Here is a 17,528-nt window from a genome sequence, read left to right as displayed (position 1 = left end):
GATGATTTGCATGTTCTTTTCCATTTCCTGATTCTCCAAGTGCTCCTTTTACACTGTTCCCTGGATGTAGATGGTGCTGTCAAATTCAGATTCCCTAGCTTTGAAAAGCTGCTGATTGGACCTGCCTCCTCCTCCTCCCCTCAATACACCCACACATGTGAGGCTTAGTGAGTAGAGTGTGAGACTTGGAGGGAGGAAGAGCTAGGTTCAAATCTCAACTCAGACCTGGTATGATTCTGGGTAAGTCCTTTAACCTCTCTGAGCAACAATTTCCCAAGCAGTTGGATTTGATCATCTCTACAGACACTTCTAGCTCTAAATCTGTGACCTCGTGGTTCTGTGATCCCTCTTCCATATCCAAGAAAGAACTGGGAGTTGAACTGAGTTGTCCAAGTCCCATTAGGGCTGAAAATAATTTCATTTATTTTCATCTGTCTCCTTGTAATCACATTTCCTAATCGTACTCTGTAAATAAAAACAAGGCTTAATTTTTTTTAACCAGTCTTGGATAATGGTGTGTCTGGCTGTTCTCTGGCTGAGCCAGGGGTATTTAAGGACTTCAGAGAAAAATTGTAGATAGATAGAGAGTTAAAGAACTCAAGAGGGATTACAGTTTTTTTTGACTGGGCATCTGCCAGTGTTTGGGTGGAGGAGAGATGTGTTTTCCTCATTAAAGACCCATTACCATCTCCTGGAGAGCACCCCCTTGGGCTGGCACAGCTGTGACCGTGATCTCACTGAGGGACATGTTGACCATGTGTGAGTGCCTGGGACTGCCAGCAATTAGGGAGTGCCTCCATGGCCCAGTGATGAGCCAACCAACTCTATTGTCAATTCTGCCCATATAGGATAAAAAGTCAGTGGGGCTTTGCTGGAAGGGATCAATGAATGTGTACCAGTGTGGCCTTAAAGGAACGACTTCCCCATACAAAGATTTTGCACGGTCATATTAAAGTAGACATTGTATGTGTTAGAATGAAAAAACTGACCAAAACTGAGGGTGACAGTCAAATTTAGGAATCTGTTTATACTCCTATTGTGAACAGTCATTTGTTAGCCAAGGAGAGACACTGTTTGGATGATAGTAGGAAAGTGTTGATTGAACTTTCTTTGGGGAGACAGAATGCAGATATATTTATAGAATTCAAAGCATCTTGTTTCATGTGCATATCAACAATGCTAATAAAGTTAATTAATCTTACAAGTAAGGGGCCAGGTAAAAGTATAGAGTGTGGCCACTCCTGATCCTCTCCCTGGAAGGCCTGAGGTAAGGAAATTCTTTGCTACCTTCTAGAGGCTGGCTATGAGAGCCGGTGCTCTAACCTGGGTTAATGGAAGGCCCCTTAAATGGAGAATCCTCTAGGATGGTGGACATTATTTCCCAGGTAGACCCAAGGGCTTCTGGCTGGGATTGCAAGTGACCTATTCTTTGGTTATACTATGCTCTTTAAAGACAGAGACCAGACCTTATACTTCTTTATATTCCCTTATAACGTCAAACACCCCAAGCAAGTGCTCAAAACAGGCTTGAATTCTGTATTCTCTTGCAAGGATCAAACTTGTCTACAGAGGGCCTCCATTGGATCCAGCTTTTCATGTATGAAACACAGTCTTCATACTCTTTTAATGTAATTTGGACCTGAGAGTAGCTCAGGTTTCTCTTTCACTTACAGATCCCAATGGGCCTTCAGAAACCATGTAGACTCAACTCCCTATTAGTGAAATCTTCTGTACTCAGCAGACACACAGGAGCACCAAGGATTGGCTGCTAGCAAAGTCAGCTCCAGATCTGAGGGTCCCCAGGAAACGGATATATTCCAGCCAAGCTGCCCCATTCATCTGAAACCTAAAACTCCTCCTCTTCAGCCTGGGGGAAGAAGTTTAGGGCTGAAGATCCTAGGGCCTGATTTAATCCTTTGCTGGGGGCAGCCAGCCAGCTTCCAGGCACTGAGAGCTCCATAATTAGGATAATCTGAGTAATTGTCATCAGTCTCCCCTTCCTGGGCCCCTCTTCCTAGCTAGATGGCGACTGAGGTGCAGTGAAAGACTTAAGGCTCGTATTCCAACAACCAGTCCACCATTTTCACAAATAGTGATCCTTTCAAGTGCCAAGTCACTTGGGTGGACTGCCACCCCTCGAGCCATTGGAACTTGGAATTCACTTCAAAATTGGGAGGGTAGGGAGTGCACAGGGTGACTTCCCATCAACCCCTCCCCTGTCCCAGGTTATACTCTTGGGGAATATAACCTGTTCAGGGAAAATTGCTTTTCCCATTAGAACATGGGATTTGGTGTCAGCAAATGAAATAGCATATGAAGGCAGCTTTGTGAATCTGTGGAATCAGACCTAGGATGGACCTAGCAGGCCTCCAGCTCCTCATGCTGCTCATTCATCCACCCATTCCTTCAACAAGGATTTATTTGACTCCTTCCAGGTGCCAGGTACTGGCCTAGGCACTGGGTAATCAAAGATAAAAACAAACCAAAACACTAAACAGTCTTTGCCCTTGAGAATCTAATATTCTCTTAGAGAGAGATGACACAATCTACCCAGGAAATTAAATATAGGACAAATGACAAAATTTCTGGTAAAAAATGTGGGGCAGCATCATTCCATCAGATATGGAAAGCATCAGTCTCTGATGCCTTTCTCCACACTTTGCACTTTGGCAGAGATAGAATTTTAGCTCAGAAACCCAGCTGAAGTCAAGGACTTTGTTTTATGGATTATGAAAATGGAGCCCAGTTTGGGGAAGTCATTTGTGTAAGGTAACACAGTGAATTAACCACACAATTACAAAGAGAATTAGGCTCCTCAGACTCCCTATCTAGGGCTTTCTCTTTTAAAAGTGACTTTTGGGGTTATTTTTCTCTACTGTGGCTCCTGATATTTCCACCCTATCCCCAATGGCATGCTAGCTTTTAATAGAGAAAAGAAGTGAGGGAGAATCCATCGGTAAAGCCAGCATGTCTGACAGGGCATGCTACATCCGGCTCCCCCCATTGTATCCACTGTTCTACCGACTGGAGAGCAATGTGTTTCATCATTTGTCCTTCCAGACCAAGATCTTATTGTTCAGTTTTGTCTGACTCTTCGTGACCCCACTGGCAGAGCTACTGCTGTGCTTTGCCATTTCCTTCTCCAGCTCATTTTACAGATGAGGAAACTGAGGCCAAAAGGGTGAAGTGATTTGCCCAGGGTCACATATAATAAATGTCTCAGGGCAAATTTGAACTCAGGTCTTCCTGACTCTAGGCCTGTCACTCTATCCCTTGTGCCCTTTTACCACCCAGGATTAGTCCCCTCATTTCATCTGAATTCAGATTGCTTCTAGTATAGTGGCTTCCAAACTGATGAAATGATAGATTCATAGGAATATTTTGAGTACTCAAGATTTCTTCTGTGCTTTTGTGGGGATTGTTCATTTGATTTCTAGCTTTTAGAATAGCATGTTCATTTAGTTAATCGTTTTTCTCTATTTGATTAATATATGCTGCCAGAGAGATACTTTTTTTTCTTCCAAGTATCGCTTTCACAGCTTCCCCCAAAGGGTGACTTCTTGTTTCATTGTTACTCTCTTTAACGTGATCATAGATTGTATTTATGATTTGTTCTTTGACCTACTGATTATTCAGAATGACATTGCTTAGTTTCTAAGTATATTTGTATCTCTTGCTATTATTTCGTGTATTAACTATTGTTTTCTGTTATGTTCTCTAAATGATGTGTTTGATTCTACTGTCTTTTTGCACCTAGAGGGTAGCTAAGTGGCACAGGAGATTGAATGCTGGACCAGGAGTCAAGAATACCTGAGTTCAAATCTAGCCTCAGACACTTCCTAGCTTACACACTTATTAGTGTGACCCTGAACAAGTCTCTGAACTTCTGGCTCAATTTCCTCATGTTTAAAATGGGGATAATAATAGCACTTATCTCCCAGAGTTGTTGTGTGGATCAAATGAGATAATATTTGTAAAGCACTTTGTAACCTCAAGCCAATAAAATGCTATTTCTTTCTTTACTTTCTCTTCCTCCTACCCACCTTTCCCTCTCTATCACTCATGATGTGGCTTTTTTGTTTTCTTATCTGAAGTCATAATTGCAACTCTTGCTTGTTTGAAACCACATTAAGTATATAATACATTCTGCTTCATCTTTTCACTCATGTGTCTTTATTTTTATTAATTATTATATATTATTCATTATTAACCAAATTTCAGTTGTACATTAGTTATTAATAATTACTATTATATTTTTAAATGTTTATGATTAAGTTTAAATTTCCTATCCACTTTACCATTTTCTTTGATATTATTGGACAGTTTGACCCACTCCATTTAAGGTTATAATTATTAAGGGGTTTTTTCTTCATCTAATCATTTTGTATTGATTCTCAGAAAGCAGCAGTCCCCTTTATTTGACCCATTTAAGGGAAGGCCATGCAGTTAAATAGGAAACTTCAAGGAAGCGGGAGGGAGGAGGCGGGGTATCAGAGAAAGGGAAGAAGAGTCTGCTGGTCCTGATCCTGGGGCTGGGGCTGCTCCTCCAGAGTAGGAGAGGGAAGCCATGCAGCCAGGGTTGTTACCAGGGAAATGTGGTGATAGCAGTCTTCAGGCAGGAGTAGGGAAGCATATGACAGCTTTCTGAGAAGCTGTTCACAGGAGTTGGTGAATTGTTATGTTAGGCTCTTGCTGGGACCTGTGAGTCCATCTTCTTTCTATACTTCAGGGCAGCTAAGGCAAATGGGGAATCAGGGCCAATCAGTTGTTTTATAGGGAGGGGTGGGATCCTTTTCAGGGGGGGGGTCTGATTAATTTTGTACCCTGAGGTCAAAGATAGGGAGACATCATTCAGCTAGGAAATGAGATTTCTAGTCTGGAAAACTTTGTAGGCTTAAGAGATCCAGATATGAGAAGTTCTATTGAAGGTTGGGGGGGGGGGTACCAGGGAGGAGGAGGGTGTGTGGCCAGAACATAGGCATGTTGTTTTACAGAGAAAGATGAGGTCAGAAACTAACCCTCCTTCCTCTACTCCATCATACTAGAGTTTCTCTGCTTATCTCTTGTGATATGATTTTTTATTGACTCAATGTAACTGAAGTAGCATTCGACTCCTTTCTCTGAGCAATGTTGATATGTTCCATCTGTATCATTACTTCTCTCCCCACCTAGGCTATTCCAAAGTCCAAGGTTCCATTAGCAAGGACACATTTAGATGTCAGAGCATGAACAATTTAAAGTTTTCATTGATTATTATTGTAGGTCCCATTCTTAGGTTTATATTATTGTTACCTCCACCTTTTCGGTTTTGCCTTCTTGCCATTTACCCCTTTGACTCGTTTCCCTATTATCATGGTATCAGGCCTTTTATGTTATCTTGGTCCTTTATCCATCCACTACCTTCCATTTTCTCCTGTCTAAGCTATTATACTGGGTAACTTCAATGATCTGCTTAAGTTAAGGACCTTGAGCTGGTCGGATCTTTGCCTTGCAGAAACTCCAACAGGAGATGGCCACCACCACTACAGGTATATTCCCTTCCCTTCAGAATAGAAACATCTTTCTCTCAAACCCATTGTGTCCTGCGGGGTCCCTCCTCCTCCTGCAGATGGATGCTTTCTCTTTTGGGTAAAACACTTAGCCTCTCTGGGCCTCACTTTCCTCATCTGTACAATGGCCTCTAGGGTTTCTTTTGGCTCTACGTATGATCCTATCACCCATTCTTCCCTTCTTGTGATTTTGAGGACTGTATTTCATGCACTTCTTGTTGTTTCAAGGTGGTAGGAAGGTAGAAATTAGGCTGAGAGCCTCTCACTCTGCCACATTACCTTGTAGAAGTCTTGCATCTTTCTCTCATCATATGTGTTTATTAGCTCTCACTTTGCTTTACCACCTCCCCCTCATCCCCCTCCCCCGTTACCTGGAACAACTGCCTTGGGGGTAGTGATGGGAGGACAGAGAGATGTGTATTGTGAAGGGGAGGGGAGGAAAAAACCAAGTTCTGTCATTGTAATTGGAACTTCTGGTTACTGTAAACTTACTACAGAACATAAGGCATACTTTAGCATGATGTCATGTCTAGACACCCAGCTCAGGTATAAATTATGGAGAAAAAGTAGCTTGTTCAGTGGTTATACTGTAAAACTTTAACAAGATATTTCTGTGTCTTGAGCATTTGCTGTGGTACAAGTTTGTTTCTTTAGCTCTCACTCAAGAGGAGGCCAAAGGCCCTGCCTGTGGAGAGAAGAAGGAGATTTTACCTTCCTTCTAGACTGTAGAGATGGATGCTTCTAGAATATACCCGCTATGGCGGCAAACAGGCTGGGTTTGGGGTCAAGTTCCAGTGCTGCAACTGTCCATACGTGACCTACAGCAGGTAATTTACCCTTCCTGAGCCTGCTTATTCATTTGTAAAGTGAAGGATTTGGAATGGATGACCTCCTAGGTCTAGTCTAGCTTTAAATATGATCCAATGACTCCTCAATTCTATGCTTAGCTCTTCTATGATGCTGGGTGGGGTTATCAGAAGCAAACAGTCTTACTTCTCTGTCTTACTGCTAATTTGCCCAACCTTTGGGATGTGGCCATTGTGAGCCAGGATCAGCCAGATCCTTTTTATTTGCGCTAGACAATTTCTACTCTCCAGTCCCTGTCTTCAATCCCAGCACTGCAGAGTTTTCTTTCCATTACAGTGAATGGGGGGGGGGGGAAAGGAGGAAGGAGTGAATGAGACAATGTGACCCCAAAACCCAGGCCTTATTCCAGACTGAAAAATGGTCCTTGGGCACATTTTTAGTCTAGGGCAAAGGAAAAAGACCCCAGATTCAGTTTAGTTATGCCTTTATGGATGACTGTCAAATATTAATGAATCAAAACCATCAGATTCCCTCTTAATTTGGATCAAGCCCCCAGTTGGATATAATATGAGACAATGTTCTTCTTTTTCTCACTCCAACAATCTTAAGTTTGTTCCTAATAAAAGAAGAAATGATTTTCCACAGCTTTGACTGTCCAGCAATGGGCTTCACTCACTTAGGTCAATAGAGTTTTCTCTGTCCTTATTTTTGTTAAGGTAAGAACTAGATGACCTTTGGTCAGGGCTGTCAAAGAAGAGGCTATTCCTGCACTGGGTCAGAGGCTGGACTAGGTAACCTCTAATTTACTTCCCAGCATTGAAAGCCACTGCTGGAGCCTGACCCTCTAAGGTTCCTTTGCATCTGCTTTATATCCTAGAACATAAGCTTCTTGAGGGCAAGTACTACTTCACTGTTGTATTTGTAACCATGCTTAGCACAGTACAGTGCCTGGCATGTGTGCTGAATGAATACTTATTGATTGGTAGATTAAGGTAAACCCTGGTGACTTGAGAAAGCAGCCTTTTGGGCTCTGTTTTGTGGCAGTCATGTAGGTATGACCCAAGCTGAGAGAGAAGGAATAGCTTTCTGATGTCAAGGTAGTCCTCATTCAGGAAGGAAATACTAGGGAGCTGGGAGGTTCTGGAATCTCCTGTGGCTGGAGCTGGCCTAGGCTTGGGCCAGTGGAGCATGGCCACAGCGGGGTGTTGTACCTGGTCTGAAGGCTTTCTGTTAGCTTGGGATTGGGTGATTCTGGAGATCCTGGAAGCTCCCTATTACTGTGCGATAGGACTAGCTCTTTTGCTTACCTCGGGTCTTCACTGCTAAAATGGTGGAAGCCTTGATGTCTGGAACCTAAAGATGTGATACTAAAGTTGTGGTTGTTAATGAGATTTCCAGGGGAGAGAGAGAGAAGAGAACAAAGTGCAGGGCTTCTTAGGGGTGCACTCAACTTAAATGTTAGGAAGTGCTTGCAGAGGCAGAAAAAGAGACAAAGGAGTAGGTAGGAAGTCAGGGAAGCATAATGTGTCTGAAGCCAGGAAAAGAGAAACTATTCAGAAAGAGGGGGGTGCTGTGGTTGAGCATCATCATTCAGTGGGCACTGAGTAAGCTGATAATTATAGACCAATGTGCTAGAAGAGAGAAAAAGGTTAGAGAAGCTAGTCCTGTCTTCAGGGAGTTTATATTAAGTTAGTGGTCAGTGATGTCAATGCTGATGTCAAATGAAGGAATACAAAATTTCCATTGGATTTGCTTATTTGGACTTTAATGTTGACTTAGTTTCTATAGGGATCAAGGTGCAAGCGGGTCATGAGAAAGTTTAAATTTATTTTCAAAGAAGTTTGGTAGTGATTAGTGCAGGAGAGACAGATGGTAGCTCACTGGGACAGAAGGACAGAAGGAAGGTTCTTTGTGGCTTGGGGAGCTGCCTAAGCATATTTTTAGGCAAATAGAGAGTAGCCAATGAAAAGGAAGAGATCCAATGTGTATAAATGAGAGGGAATGATCATGCAAACAAGGTCCTAGAAAAGGTAGGAGGTGGGATAGGATCAAGAATAAGAAGAGAAAATGCATGAAAATGTTGAAGAGTTTTGAGTTGTGAGTATTGTTAGGAAAGGGAAAGGCAAGGGCCTGAGGTTGGGGGAGGCAGTGGAGAAGAGGGAGCAGCTAGGTAGCACAGTGGATAGAAGGCCAGGTAGAGTACTGGGATAGGACAGGAAGACTTGAATTCAAACCTAGCCTCAGACACCTACTAGCCGTGTGACCCTGGGCAAATTACCTAGCCCTGTTTGCCTCAGTTTCCTCATCTGTAAAATGAGCTGGAGAAGGAAATGACAAACCACTCCAGTGTCTCTGCCAAGAAAACCCCAAATGGGGTCACCAAGAGGCAGATATGAAGGCAAACAACTGTGGAGAAGAGAGGAAGCAGAAAAACAGGTGAGCGTCCAGCATGGAGGCTGCCAACCACAGATGTGAGATGCTCAAAGGAGAGCCATGGTTTAGTTAGTAGAAGTAAGAAAATAGTGGAAAAGATTAAGAATGAAGAGTAATTGTTAATGTGGGTTCGAATCCTTGGAGACAAAGAAAGACCTGGAACTTTACCTACTTTACCTACTCACCAGTTGTGTGGCCCTGAAAGGAGACATCTTTGTGGCAATTCATAACTAATTTCTTTTGCATCTTTAAGGATTTGAGTAAGATGTGGTCATAAGGAACATTTTTGAGGCCTTTGAGAGCTTGTGTCTCTACTATCCTTGTGGTAAGAGGAGAACCAGGGAGAATTCCCTCCCTCCATAATGCTGAGCTCTGCTTCTTAGGCTGCATCTATAAAAAGGGCAGATTTCTCTTCCACCTCTAAATCTACAATCCTAGATTTAGGAGCACAGGGCCAAGAGCAGCAGAGGAGAATAGAGACGACTGGAGGTAGGACTGGGGTAAGCAGGGATGAGTGTGCAACAGTTCTCTCCATATTGGCGAGATTGAAACTAGGAGATAAGTTGAGGGAACATGTTATACCTTAGGTTCTGTGTGAGAATTAATTGCCTAACTTATAGTTAAGCAACTCCAAGGGTGCCTTTGAGGGCATGATGGGGCATTACCCCACCTTGATGTCCAGGGTTGCTGACTGACTTTAGTTTTGCTCAGGAGAAGCAGGGTTTTCATGTCCGAGAGAGCAACAGCTCTTCCCACAAATCGGGATCACACACTGATCTGGCATTTTGCATTTTCCAGATTGCTTTCTTTACAACAGCCCTGTGAGGCAGGAAGTGTAAGCATTAGGTGTCTCATTGCTCAAATGAGAAAACCATAGCTCAGGGGCAGGGGATGAATTGCTGACACTCAGATGATGTCCTGGCCCCTTGAAGCTGCCCTAAGACTTTAACAGGACTTCACAGAAAAGTCAGATGGACCAGGATGCCAAGAGTGTGTTCATGAGGTGTATTTTAACCCACACAAAAGAAGACTGAAGAGTTGGAGGTGGATTGATATGGATATCGCAAGATTTGAGCACAGCGGGGAAGGCAGGAACAAAGAAAGGATACAGCTAGGGCCCTGTTAGACTCCCAAACTATGGTGACTGACTTTTGATGCCTACAAGGCAGGGCAAGAATAGGGATGTTGCCTTATGGGTGGGTGGTGGTGTTGCTATGATCTTCAGACCCTGTAAAGGAATGCATAGTGGTCTTGTGAGAGATGACTTTGGAATTTAATAGGCCCTAATTATAGCAAGTTCTAATCACTGCTTCCAGTTCCATGGGTATAAAGCCTAGATCTGCCATCACTTGGTGCATGAGGTCAGGCCCGAGGGCAAACTCAAGGTCAGGAATTTTATTTAGAAGGGCAATGGTCTTGCTCAAACCCAGCTGATTTGATACCCTACTTCTGGTGATATAGATATGGAGGTGTTGGCACATGAAACCTGAGTGTACCATAGGGCATGGGAGATTCCAGAAAAAAGGGACAGGGTGGGAGTGAGTGTATCTACAGCAGGGACAGCCCTTTGGCAAAAACGCCTGGGCCTCCCCTGCTGAGGTTTTTGAGGCTGTCGTAGCTAGTAAGCGGCCATGTAACAACAATTGATATAGATTCTGTCTGTTGGTATTAGATTAGAGTGTGCATGGGTCATCAGACCAGAGAAGGAAGTCTCAAGAATCTGTAAAGAGCCTGATGTGGACATCTCTTACTTAAGCCAACTTTTTCACTATCAAATAGTATTTATGAAGTGCCACATGTTTTTAGGAGCATGTATAAAAAAGCTGTAGTCCACAGCTCAGTCCCTACCTCCTTCCAGGTAAGTGTTGTGCTGGCCTTAGGGGACCTTTTCAGATTTATGGAAAGATGGAATACTGCCCTGCTTCTCCTGTTACCGTGAGGACTGTGGGGACCAAGCTCTTGAATGCCTCTAAAATGTTCTTTATGACCACATCATGCTCAACATTCTTAGGGATACAGATGAAACATGTTACATGATCCCCACACTGATCTCCCCTTCCTCCTGCAGGGTTTATGGTTCCCCTGCTGATTTGGCACTTAGTGCATATGGTCTTGGCTTATTAGTCATACCTTGGAATATGTGTAGGGCTCCCCTTCCCAACTGGAGTGGAAGCTCCTGGAGGGCAGGGGCTATACCTTCTATTTCACTTTCTGTCTTCCCTTTCACTTATGACTCCCTGGATGTAGTTAGATCACACAGAGGGGCTCTAAATATCTTTTGAATAAACAAATGCCTACAAGTCAACTCTATATATGGTGTTTCTAAGACCAGCATTGCCTCACAGTAATTTTGTTAATACGTTATAACCAGTCCTTCTCCACCCAATGACGTTGTCAATTCCCTTTACAATATCTTTAGTAGCTCAGGATGCACAATAGATAGTTGCTTTCTTTTTAAAATTATAACTTTAAATTTAAAAATACAAATTTTAAAATGCTTTTTTAAAATAAATTTTAAAAATATATGATATATTTTGATTTTTCTTATAGTCATTTCCAAATATATTCTTCACTTACCAATGAGCATTCTCTTATAATAAAGATTTTAAAAACATATAGTACCACAAAGCAAACCAACATATATACTATATCTGATAGCATATGTAGTACTATTCCACCATAGTCTCCTGTTTCTCTAATGAATTCATACATTTTCTCAAATCTGGGGCCAAGCTCCACCTTTGTAATTACATATTATTTAGTTTTATTTTATGATTCTTTCTATTTCCAGTGGTTATAGTCACTGTATATATTATTTTCTTGGTTCTGGTTACTTCACTATCAATTTATATGTCTTCCCACATTACTCTGAATTCTTCATGTTCATTGTTCATAATAATTAATTTTCCTTTGAATTCATTGCCACAATTTGTTTAGCTATTCTCTAATTAAAGGACACATTTACATTATTTCTAGTTTCTTACTAGTACAAAAAATACTGAAATTAGTATTTGGGTATATCTGAGTTGTGTCTGTCTGCCTTTGATCTCCTTGGAGAATATGTAACTAGAAGTGACATCTCTGGGTCAGCAGGCATAGGCATTTTAGCCATTTTTTTTAAAAGCACAATTACAAATCTCTTTCCAGGATGGTTAGACCAATTCACAGCTCCACTAGTCATGTTTTAGTGTGCCTGTCTTTCTACAGCCCTTCTAATGTAGATTGTTTTGATCTTTTATCATCTTTGCCAATTTTCTGGGTATAAAGTGAAACCTCATAGCTATTTGAATTCCTCTTTTTATTAGTGATTTAGAGCAAACTTTCCTATTTTTTTTAACAGTCTGCTGGTCTTTGGAGAAGTGTTTGCTTATGTCCTTTACTTATGCATTGGAAAATGCTTGTCACTCATATATTTATGATAGTTGTATATGTATTTATTTCTTGAATATCAAAACTTTATCAAAGATACTTGATACCAAAATTTCCCCCAATTCACAGTTTCCCTTGTTGTCCTAGATAGATTTTTTTCCCCAAAAAAACTTTTCCATTTCATGGAAAATAGAAACGAAAATGATTACTTTTGTCTTTTCTGATCTTCTCTATCCCTTGTTTGGTGAAGAATTCTCCCCCTAGCTGTAGCTGTGAAAAGTACCTGATCTTGTTCCCTTCCTTTTTTTTTTTTTCTTGTGTGACCTTTTACATTTAATTAAGGAATATATTTGGAACTTCTTTTGGTATATGGACAAGTTGGTGGTTCCCCTGCCCCCCAAACAGCTTTCCAATTTTCCTAGTCTTTTTTTTTTAAGTTTGAAACTCTTTCTTCAAGTCATGAGTTATTGAGTTCTATTATTTCTGATTTTTTGCTTGTCTAATAGTCTGTTCCACTGGTGTGCTTTGCTGTTTTTAAGCAACACCAAAGAGTTTCACTAATTATTATTTTCTTTCATTATTTCCCTTGTGATTCTAGACCTTTTGTTGTTCCTCCAAATGAATTTTTTAATGGTCCAGATCTATAAACTGCTGGTATGATTGGTTTAGCACTGTCTGTGAATTAATTTTATTTGCATTGTAGTTTCTACATATTGATGGGTGATCCAGACAGAAGAAGTGAATATATCCCTCTGATTATTCAATGTATTCTTTATTTCTTTGGATTATTTTGTACTTGGATCTGTAGAAGTATTCACTAAATTTGGCTTCCAGATATTTTATTCATTTTATAGTTATTTTAAGTGAGAATTCACTTTCTATTATTTCTTCCTAAAAATTTTATCTTAATGTATAGAAATGCTAGTGATTTTTTTGTGTGTGTATACTACTACTTTACTGAAAGTATTATTGTCTCAATTAGTTTTCTTGCTGATTTTTCAGGGCTAAGTGAACCATCATGTCATCTGAAAATAGGGATGATTTTGTCTCTTTTAAAGTACCTACTATGTGAAAAGCACTGTATTAAGAGCTGAAGATAAAAATAGGAAAGCAAGATAGTTCCTGCTCTCAAGGATCGCGCATTCTAATGGGGAAACAATACATAGGTCAAAAAGTACTGTAAAGATGGTGCATCCTTGCTTTATCTCTATATTTATTGGGATAGCTTTTAGTGTATTCCCTTTCAGATAACGTTATTTTAAAATTTAAGATATATAATTTTTTGTCAAATTGAAAAATGGCCCTTCTAGGCTACACCTCAGTTTTAGCCATAAATTAGCATTTTACCTTTTAAAGATTTTTTTCTACATTAGTTTATCTAATCATTTGGTTGATTTTGTTTTAATTATGATTTTATTAAGTGCTTTCCTAATGCTTTAACCCTCTTTGCATTCCTGACATAAATATCCAACCCATTTATAGTGTCTAAACTTTTTGGATGTATTTCTATAGCATTTTTATTTCAAGTTTTTGTATCAACATTTGTTAATGGTGTTGGTCGATAGTTCTTTTTCTTTGCTTTATCCCTCCTCCATGGTTTAACTATTAGGAACATATTCATTTCAAAAAATGGATTCAAGGGGTGGCCAGGTAGCTCAGTGAGTAAGAGCACCGGCCCCAGTGTTGGGATGACCAGGGGATCAAATCCAGGCTCAGACACTCAGCACACACCCAGAAACACCTGGCCGTGTAACCTTGAGCAAGTTACTTAACCCCAATTTCTTAAAAAATGGATTCAGTGGAGTGTTTTCTTTCTCAAATTGTTAGAATAATTTGTATAGCAGAGTTATTAAAAACTCTTTGAGTGTTAGGTAGAATTCATCTGCTAACTCTTCTGAAGTAGAGTCTCTTCCCAATTTAATGGTTCCTTTATGGCTTCTGAGTTTGAACTGCTTAAGATCTCTAATAGATATTTTATATTTTTGTGGTAGGTAATCATTCATTTCATTTAAGTTACTGTTTTTACTATCATATAAATACAGATATATATGTACATATATCTGAATATGTACATGTGTGTAGATACACACATATAATATTCTGGTAATTCTTTGTATTCTTTCTCTATGATTATTTAACTTCATTTTTTTAGTGTAATTTGTTTTCTCCTCTTATTCTTTAATCAGGTCAGCTTTAAGTTTATTGATTTTTTTAAAGGTTCAGTGAATTTGATTTTAGTTTTGTTTATCATTTTTATAGTCTTTTATTTTACCTTTTATCTATAATTATCATGATTTCCCACTTTGTAATTATTTTGTATTTGTTGATTTTTCAAGTTTTTAATTATATTCAACTCTCTTTTCTATTTGAAAATTAAGGTGATATAAAAAGCAAATGATACTACTAGAACTAAAATTATGTTTTCAGAGAGATGATATTTCCTTTGAGGATTACTATAATTTCATCCCAGAAACTTTGATGTATTATGTTATTATTCTCTTTCACACAGTTATTATTTCTATGATTTGTTCTTTAGCCCACTTATTCATGATGTCATTATTAAGTCTCTGGTTAGAGCTTTATCATTTGTTTGTATTTCTTGTTTATTAATTTTATATGTTATGGTCTGTAAAGTGTGTGTCTAGTATTTCTGACTTTTTTATTTATTTGTAATTTTTCTGTGATCTGGCACATGATTAATTTTTGAAAAGATACTATATAGTGCTAATAAATATGTATATTCTTTAATATTCCCATTCAGAAGGACCATCAGTCTTTCAAATCTAACTTTTCAAACATTTTTTGTTTAGTTCTGTTTTCATTTTCCTTTTTAAAAAAAATTATGTGACTGTGTATTTCTTTTTTTGTGTATGTCTTTTTGATATTCTGTTGAATTCTATGAATTGAAAGTACAATGATGGCAAGGCACACATATAGAAAACATTTATGACCAACGGGCACTTCCTATTCCTGGTCCTGGAAATCTGTTTCTCCTTTTGTGGAGTCCTCATGAAATGATTCTCTGATGGGCTGCAGGGTTGATGCCTTTCTAAAGTCTATAGCTAACATTAGGAGGTCACAGTCTCTGAAGCCACTGCTGTCCTAAAACGTGCATTTTCATATGTGTATAGACACTTCCTCTTCTGTCAACCATGCCTGCTTTGGCAGCCCTGACTACATGGTCGCCTGGGCACTCCTCTCCCAGAATACTCATTCATTCTTCTAAGATCCGAAAGAATAAGCACAAAAGAAATGGAGCCAACTAGATGAAAACTCCTCATCACCTAGTGCCAATACTCAGGCATCATGGCCAGAAACTGACTCCTCCGAGTTTGCGCATGGATCATCCACAGTTAGAGACTGTCTGCCTCTGCTTCAAGACCTGGCCCCCATTGACTGACTCATCATGTACACAGCAAGTTATTGGGTTCTCTTTTCTTATCCATTCTGTCACTTTTTTTCATTTTATTGGATGATTACATGGTTGCTTTCTAAAAAAGAAATCCTGCAATTTCCTTGCTTTACAATATCCTGGCATCAGTAAGAAAGTTCCTCTGTGCTCTAGAAGTCCATCTTCACAATGCACAAGTTCAGTTCCATACAACTAATAGCCTTGGGACAGGCTCCATGGTTGCCCTGCCTTGGCCTGTGGCGACTGGCCCGTTCAGGGCTCTTATCTCTACTTTGCTCTCTCCCAGCACTTGTGTTCTCTTGTAAAGGCTTAAGTCTCCACAAATACCAATATGGGCTTTTGAAGTCTGAACTATGGCTGATCAATAGCACATCTCTACATTTTAAAGCATTATTTCTAGACAATTGACTGCCCCTGGTTATGTTTAACCTAGCATCTGTTTGGCTCTGAAGAGGAGCTATGAGAATGTTCCTCCATCCTTCCATTGCCAAGCTGAGGAATGATGGGTATGGAAAAATACAGACTGTCAGACTTGAGCAGTGTGTTGGTTAGCTGTACTAAACGGCTTTGTCCTGTCTGTCCTCTGTTTTTATTCTTTGTTATAAGGAATAACTCTTTGGGTAAAGGCAACAGAGAAAACCTGGAAAATGAAAATAACATGAAAATCAAAGATAACAAAAAAGCTTTAAAAAAAAATTGTCATCCACTTCTGTGAACATGAGTTTACATAATTGTACATTGGATGAGGTTTCATTGTCTATGTAAACATCTTGTGAAGGGACCAAATCGCACTTAAAAAAAATCAGTTTATCCACCTTCAGGATTGCTCAGTGGTTGGGGAGCAGGGGGACCTACAGGTCCCTTTGTACTATAATCAATCTTTACTTTCAGTTTCTTTAGCTTAACCACCCAGCCCTGGTGCTAGGTGTAATGGAGAGTATTCTGGACCTCCAGAGAAGTGTGCTTCCTTGGTTCCAGCCTGTCAGTGCCTCTAAATGGGGAATATTGTGGGGGAATGGCGGAGCTGGCCCCCTCCACAGACTTCTGCCTGCTTGCCTTTGTCATTATGGGAGATTGGGGCGGGGGAGGGCACAGTCATGGGGCTGCATTTATAGAATTCTTGTCTACAAGGCAATGCAGTTGTTTTAAATTAGCATACAAATATACATTAGTGTAGTACATCTGTTGTTAATCCAGCATCCTGGTGGAAGGGAGATGCCAACACATCGTTTATTAAGCATGCTGATCCTATCATCTCTCTCTCTCTCTCTCTCTCTCTCTCTCTCTCTCTCTCTCTCTCTCTCTCTCTCTCTCTCTCTCTCTCTCGCACACACTCTCTGTCTCTCTGTCTGCCTCCCTCCCTTTCTTTGTCTCTGTCTCTCCCCATCACCCCTCCTCTGTCTTTGTCTCACTCTGTCTCTCCTCCTTCTCTCTGTTTCTCTCCCTCTCTGTCTCTCCTGCTTTTGTCTTCTTTCTGAATCTGTAATGGATTCCAGGATGTCTTTTATTTTGCTAGAGAGCACATTTCCTCTTCTTGCCTAATGAATCAGGCCATAATGGGTTCCAGGATGTAATCTATGCTATTTTGGAATCAGACTCCATGCTATTAGTTCTGAAGCTTTTGGGCTGTCTCCAAGGAGGCCACTACCTTGAATTGGCTTTCTGGTTACCCTTCAGTAATCAGATAGACAGTGGAAACAGGAGGCAAAGTCCAAGGTCAAGGACCTCTGATAGGAAAGGGAAAGAAGTCCAGACCTCTGGACTCTAAATTGAGTAAGGCTTAGCAAGGTATTGAGAAGGGAACAGGAATAGAGATAGTCAGGGTGGGGGTGGTCTAGGAATGCTCTCATTAGAGAATCTCTGACTTAGCCATCCTGGAAAGGCTTTCTGCATATTGAGTGAGTCTGAATCTCTGACTTAGCCATCCTGGAAAGGCTTTCTGCATATTGAGTGAGTCT

General features: G+C 40.3%; 1 protein-coding gene across 5 annotated transcripts in view; it reads left to right on the top strand.

Moving 5' to 3' along the window:
* Nucleotides 1-17,528, top strand: part of COL26A1 (collagen type XXVI alpha 1 chain) — a 278,588-nt gene that overhangs the window by 102,004 nt on the left and 159,056 nt on the right. The window lies entirely within an intron of this gene.

The sequence above is a fragment of the Petaurus breviceps genome, unplaced genomic scaffold, assembly GCF_028583685.1.
Source record: "Petaurus breviceps papuanus isolate PSGF00001 unplaced genomic scaffold, PetGlider_PUasm1.0 186, whole genome shotgun sequence".
Classification (NCBI taxonomy): Eukaryota; Metazoa; Chordata; class Mammalia; order Diprotodontia; family Petauridae; genus Petaurus; species Petaurus breviceps.
This window is presented reverse-complemented; position numbering and strand designations above follow the sequence as displayed.